The sequence below is a fragment of the Mobula hypostoma genome, chromosome 7, assembly GCF_963921235.1.
Source record: "Mobula hypostoma chromosome 7, sMobHyp1.1, whole genome shotgun sequence".
Lineage (NCBI taxonomy): Eukaryota > Metazoa > Chordata > Chondrichthyes > Myliobatiformes > Myliobatidae > Mobula > Mobula hypostoma.
Window position 1 is genome coordinate 96,841,248 of NC_086103.1, and position 7,356 is coordinate 96,848,603.

A 7,356-nucleotide genomic window follows, 5' to 3' on the forward strand; every position below is an offset into this window, starting at 1 on the left:
GAGAGGGTCTCCAGAAATTCTCCCCCACCTTCTCCTTACAGGCTCCCAGGTGTTGTCGCACAAGAGGGGAATTAGTCCCCACTAGCAGGGCAGCGCCACCGGTTTCCACCAGGTCCGGACAAACCAACAGCAACGTCTCAAGGGCTTCTGACACTCCCACATTGCCCTCCGAGAATTCCAGTCTCACTGACAGGTACCCATCATACGGGTAATCACCATCACTTATGCCCGAAATCTCCAGTGCATTAAACGGGGTTACTGGCAAATGCTTTAGATATTTGTTGTAGAATGACCGGTACAATAAGGTGACCTACGACCATGTCAAGGATGGCCCTTGCAAAGACTCCATCTATCTGTAGGGACACGCTGGAACGGGGTCCTGCCAGTCCATCCGGAATAAGGGCTTGGGCTTGCGGGGGTCCCATGGCTGATTTCTGGGAACGTGTTCCTCCTGAGACTCCAGTCCGTTCCCTCATTGAGTCTCTCCTAAGTTTCTCGACACCTCTCCTTTCTAGGTGGCCCGGGGGTTTGCCCTCCACAGGGCGTCTTGTCTCTCACAATCCCTCTGGAAGTGTCCCTCTTTCCCACAGCTGTAGCACACCCTCGGCAACTCATACTCCCGCTGGAAATGCCCCTCTTTCCCACAGTTATAGCACACGCTGCCTACTGCCCCTCTCCTCCCGGGACGCCTCCCACTCCCAACCCATGGTGCGGGCCGTCCCCCGAAGAGGATACTCTCCTTGTCCATCCCCTCAAGTGTGGGTCCCTACACCCCTGGGACCCCTTGAGTTTCTCGGTTCTCAACCCAGCTACCACCTCCTGTACCACTGAGGATCGTCCCTGGTGGCCCGAGCCCCTTTTCTGGCCCAACGCACTCTCCTCCTCCTCCCGCACCTCTCTAATCAGCTGCCCGAATGATGGAGGATGACTCCTTTTATAGGACTGCCGGAGACTCCAAGCCACCTTGTCCTCCTCCAGGGAACCACTAAATATCTGACTCATCCTCAACCTTGCCACCTCTTCTACCTTCACTACCCCTCGGCACCGCAACCCAGTAAGCATTCTCTCCAGCTGAAAAATGTACTCTGAGAGCTTTTCCCCTCTACCCTGCCACATGTGGTGAAACTCCGCTAAAAGCTCCCAGGAATCTCCCGACATTCCAAACGCTCCCTCCAAAGCTTCCAGATACTCCACCAGGGAAGCCGAGGGCCATTCCGCCCTCAGCTCCTGGACTACAACAGCCACCCTTCCCCGCAAACTTTCCACCAATCGCTGTCTCTTTTCCTCATCCGAGCCTGGCCATGCCTCTAACTACTGGGACGCATTCTCAATCCATGTCTCATGATCGTCCTCCCTTTCCAGGGTGGGCGTGGCTCCTGAGAAAATCCTCAGCTTTGGACGGGGGCCCTCTGCCCTTCTCACCAGGGAGGTAATGGTGGCCGCTAACTCGGAGATCTCACCCCTGGCTGGGGAACAGGGCCTGGCCAAGCCTTCCCACTCTAACCCTCCCCCACTGGCTACTGGCACCTCCCCTGGGGCCTCATCTAGCTCCTCCTCTGGCATCTCCTCACTTTCTTCCTCCGGGAGGGTGTGAAGACCCCACGGCCCCACCTCCCCCGGGACGCTGACCGTCACTGGCAGTTCCAATGTCATGACGTCGGCACTCGTCCAAACCAGCACTCAGCTGGATTCCACTTCTTTACCGCACCTTCTAGCTACCAGTTCTAGCTGCCCGATACCTTTAATCAAACCCAACCCTCGCACTAGTACATCTCCTGAAATGCGGAAATCGACCCCACTTAATACGCACGCATGATTCACCGGTATGTCCTCTAACTCAGCAATCCTCAACTACCGGGCCGCAAAGCACGTGCTACTGGGCCACGAGGAAACGATATGATTTGGCGATATGAATCAGCTGCACCTTTCCTCATTCCCTGTCATGCCCACTGTTGATCTTGAACGCACGCGAGGCTATTATGCACGAGTCATCCATGTCAGCGCGGGAAGGAGATCAACTCCTCGAGCTTGCAAATGACGACGGGCTGAAAAGTATGTTTGACATAACATCTCTGCCGGCATTCTGGATCAAAGTCAAGGCTAAATATCCTGAGATAGCCACGAAAGCACTGAAAATGTTTGTTCCATTTCCAACATATCTCTGCAATGAATGTAATGAAAACTAAATTGCAGAATAGACTGGACATAAGGAACCCCCTTCGAGTATCGCTGTCTCCCATCACCCCTCGATGGCACCGTGTCGTTGCAGGAAATCAAGCCCAGGGTTCCCACTGATTCAGTGATATTGGTGTGTTGCAATGACTTTATATGTTCTGTCATGTGTGAAGCCAAGCAGAGCTGCAGAACGGATGATGCTAATGAGAGAGATAACGAGAGATAATGGAGAACCATTCAAAATGTTAATAAGAGAGAAGAGAGAGATTAACGAGAGAGAGAAACACATAATTCAGTATGTGGCGTATGTCACAGGCAGTTTGCTTTGAACCTGAACTGTTCACTAACAAATCCTGCTGAGACAATAGGAAGTGTGAAGTTTGATGGACAGGTGATACCCCATCAGGGGGATAAAAATAGCGGGTTTGCTAAGGCACGGACACACATGCCACGAGACCCTGGAAAGAGCATTGTGCCCCACAAGTTGGTGGGAGTTTGGAAGACCGATTCGCGGGAATTGGTCAGAGGCTCACAGGGTGTAAAGGTACGATCGGTGGAAACCTGGTGTGTATCCGCCCTTGCCTGGGTGCCGGGTTCACCACGGAAGAATGATCGCATCCAGAATGGAGGGGTCACAGTTGGTGACCACAGCGGGATCAGAAGGCATCGAAAGGTTTGCCTGAAACCAACTGTATCTCTCACTCTCTCACTCTCTCTCTCTCTCTCTCTCTTTCTCTCTCTCTCTCTCTCTCTCTCTCTCAAATAGTACAACAACAGCGATTACTTCGAACTACACTAGACTGAACTGAACTCTGTTTCACCTTAAGACTGATCATTTTACCCCTAGACTGCAATAGAGTTGGTTGATTCCATTACCCTCTTTCTGTGTATATGTGTATCTTATCATTGCTAACCTGTTACATTGATATCCTTGTGGTTAGTGTACTGTATTACTTATTTCTTTAATAAAACTTCATTAGTTCCTAGTAATCACAGACTCCAACGAGTGTTCCATTTCTGCTGGTTTGACAACCCAGTTACGGGGTACGTAACAGTTCATACGGGGAAAATATATGCTGTGTGTTTAATATCCAAATGTTACTTAAAATGTCATGATGCTATTGACTTATAAGTGACTTATACAGTAATTAACCTATCGCTATATTCATGCGCGGAAAATATGCGCTGTGCGTTTAATATTAAATTCGTTAGATAAACCCTTTTAGAAAAGAAATTGATTGTATTAGCCACTAAAAAGTGACTTATAGTTGACTGATCTTCTATATTCCGGTTGTGATTAACACACCACCCCCCCGAACAGAATCGCCAAAAACGATTTGTAGAAAAAAAATCGGCACGTATACGCATGTGCACACAGGTGCCCGCGCATGGCTTCATGGTAATTGTAGTCTTCTCGGGGTAAACACAACATGTTTGGCGGTTACTCTTGTCTGTTGGCAACCCTACCCGCCCCCGTCGGCCGGTCCGCGGTGCAAAAAGGGTTGGGGACTTCTGCTCTAACTCACACCAGCTTGCAATCTTATCTCGATCCATCTTCGCACTACTTAACGTGGCGACTTATACATCTTTACCGAAAATCCAAACCCAGACGTCTGCCCCCACAAAAGTAACGCTCAGCTATATTGGTTCGTATTAATCTCGGGGAAACCCCATCCACTGCCCACCTGGTCTCCCGGTTACGTTGGTTGCTGTACAAATGCCACCTGATTCGGCTTCAAACATCAATCATCAGCCAGCACATAATGTACGTTTTACCAATTACACTTTATAGATATTACTAAGTCTATGAGATTAATAGAAGTCAATACAAAAAGGAATGGAAAAGGCGCTAGACTTATCAAAGTTCAATTTCTTCGTGCACACGTTGGAGCTTGGGGACCTCTTCGGGACCACTCGGACCCCTTCGACTCGCAGCTCAGGACCACCCAGAGTGATCAAGCAGAGCTTTCCTGCACGTCCGTCGTCCTCACAGTCTCTCCTCCAACAACCCACCAAAACCCCCTCGTTCCCAGCCATATGAGACAGCATATCACCCCAAGAAAGAATAACGTGGACACCCATTGGTTCATTTACTCTGTTATCTATGTTATAACCCAAGCAAAGTGCTAGCTCGAGACTTTATCAGCATTTAACATAACAAAGAAGTCATTTTAATTTTAACATAACAAAGAAGGGAAAAGGCAGATAGGTGGAGATGAGCCCATGGTCAGATCAGCCATGATATTATTGAATAGCGGAGCAAGCTAGATGGGCCAGATGGCCTACTCCTCCTCCTATTTCTTATGTTTTTATGTTCTAAATAAGTTGTTCATGCTTGTTTATCCTGTATTATTATATCTGGATGGTTATTATGGATTGTCCTATCTGTAATAACTGATCAATCATAATATAATTTGTAGGACTCTGACTCTGAAACTGGAAAGGCATGGTTTCTTTTATGTATTTCAAAGCAAGATTTTGGTGAATGATATTTACCACCTGATTGTGCCTGTGTAAGTAAATAGATTGAGTTAAACTGCTGCAGCATCCTGCAATGTGTTAGATTGTTTCTGTTTTTTCTTGGCATTTTCAACATTTATCATCTTGAATTTGTTGGTCTTTTATTATGTATTTTAATATTTCTTCTGTTAGGGTTAGAGTTGTAGGAACCACCTGTTCCTGTATCACCACACGGAATTCTTCTGTTACTGGGAAGAAGTCTCCAACAGGCAGGCAATTGATGCTTCCTTCTTGACATCCAGTCTGCTCAGTTCATGGGGGTGTCAAAAAGAATATGTTAATATGGGTATAGCGAAAGTGTTTATTGCCTTTGTTATATTTTTACTGTTACTTTTTTTATACTTGCACAGCTTGTAATCTTTTGCATATTGGCTGTTTGTCCATCCTGTTGGGTGTGGTTTTTGATTGATTTTATTGTGATCTTTTTTGGGTATTTGCTGTGAATGCTTGTAATAAAATAAATCTCAGGGTTGTATATGGTGACATACACATACTTTGATAATAAATTTACTTTAAACTTTGAACTTTTTGAAATTTGCTGATCCAGTTTACCACATTATCATCTAGATCATTGATATAGATGATGAACAACAATAGACAATGCACCCAGTACTGATCCCTGCAGCACATCGTTAGTCTTAGGCTTCCAGTCAGAGAGGTAACCATCTACTACCACTCTCTCATGAAGCCAATGTCAAATCCAAGGTCACTACCTCATCCTGAGTGCCAAGTGACGAAGGGTATAGGTAGGGTAAATTGAAGCAGGCTTTTTCCACTGAGGTTGTGTGAGGCTAGAACTAGATGGATTAAGAGTGGAATGTGTAATGTTCAAGGGGAATATGAAGGGGAACACTTTCACTCAGAAGATGGTGAGAGTGTGGAATGAGCTTCCAGAGGAAGTGGTGAATGCAGGTTCAATTTCAACATGAAGGGAAATTTAGAAAAGTCTATGGATAGGAGGGGTACAGAGGGCTAGAGGAACAGAGCACAATACAGGCCCTTTGGCCCACAAAGCTGTACCAAACATATACTTACTTTAGAAATGACCTAGGGTTATGCATAGCCCTCTACTTTTCTAAGCTCCATGTATCCATCCAGGAGCCTCTTAAAAGACCCTATCATTTCTGCCTCCACCACCATTGCTGGCAGCCCGTTCCACGCACTCACGACTCTCTGCATAAAAAACTTATCCCTGACATCTCTTCTGTACCTACTTCCAGGCACCTTAAAACTGTGCCCTCTCGTGCTTGCCATTTCAGCCCTGAGAAAAAGCCTCTGACTATCCACACGATCAATGCCTCTCATCATCTTATATACTTCTATCAGGTCACGTCTCATCCTCTGTCACTCCAAGGAGAAAAGGCCGAGTTCACTCAACCTATTCTCATAAGACATGCTCCCCAATCCAGGAAACATCCTTGTAAATCTCCTCTGCATCCTTTCTATGGTTTCCACATCCTTATTGTATTGAGGTGACCAGAAATGAGCACAGTACTCCAAGTGTGGTCTGACCAGGGTCCTATCTCATAGTCATAGTCATACTTTATTGATCCCGGGGGAAATTGGTTTTCATTACAGTTGCACCATAAATAATAAATAGTAATAGAACCATAAATAGTTAAATAGTAATATGTAAATTATGCCAGTAAATTAGGAAATAAGTCCAGGACCAGCCTATTGGCTCAGGGTGCCTGATCCTGCAAGGGAGGAGTTGTAAAGTTTGATGGCCACAGGCAGGAATGACTTCCAAGATGCTCTGTGCTGCATCTCAGTGGAATGAGTCTCCTGTGCCCACCCAGTACATTATGTAGTGGATGGGAGACATTGACCAAGATGGCATGCAACTTAGACAGCATCATCTTTTCAGACACTACCGTGAGAGAGTCCAGTTCCATCCCCACAACATCACTGGCCTTACGAATGAGTTTGTTGATTCTGTTGGTGTCTGCTACTCTCAGCCTGCTGCCCCAGCACACAACAGCAAACATGATAGCACTGGCCACCACAGACTCGTAGAACATCCTCAGCATCGTCCAGCAGATGTTAAAGCACCTCAGTATCCTCAGGAAATAGAGACGGCTCTGACCCTTCTTGTAGACAGCCTCAGTGTTCTTTGACCAGTCCAGTTTATTGCCAATTCGTATCCGCAGGTATTTGTAATCCTCCACCATGTCCACACTGACCCCCTGGATGGAAACAGGGGTCATCGGTACCTTAGCTCTTCTCAGGTCTACCACCAGCTCCTTAGTCTTTTTCACATTAAGCTGCAGATAATTCTGCTCACACTATGTGACAAAGTTTCCTAGCGTAGCCCTGTACTCAGCCTCATGTCCCTTGCTGATGCATCCAACTATGGCAGAGTCATCCGAAAACTTCTGAAGATGACAAGACTCTGTGCAGTAGTTGAAGTCCAAGGTGTAAATGGTGAAGAGAAAGGGAGACAAGACAGTCCCCTATGGAGCCCCAGTGCTGCTGATCACTCTGTCGGACACAAAGTGTTGCAAGCACACGTACTGTGGTCTGCCAGTCAGGTAGTCAAGAATCCATGATACCAGGGAAGCATCCACCTGCATCGCTGTCAGCTTCTCCCCCAGCAGAGTAGGGTGGATGGTGTTGAACGCACTGGAGAAGTCAAAAAACATGACCCTCACAGTGCTCGCT

The 7,356-nt window shown here is 46.9% G+C and overlaps 1 pseudogene; it reads right to left on the bottom strand.

The window, feature by feature from the left end:
* Positions 1–511: 511 nt before the first annotated feature.
* Positions 512–4,212, bottom strand: LOC134349929 (paraneoplastic antigen Ma2 homolog; annotated as a pseudogene).
* Positions 4,213–7,356: the final 3,144 nt, after the last annotated feature.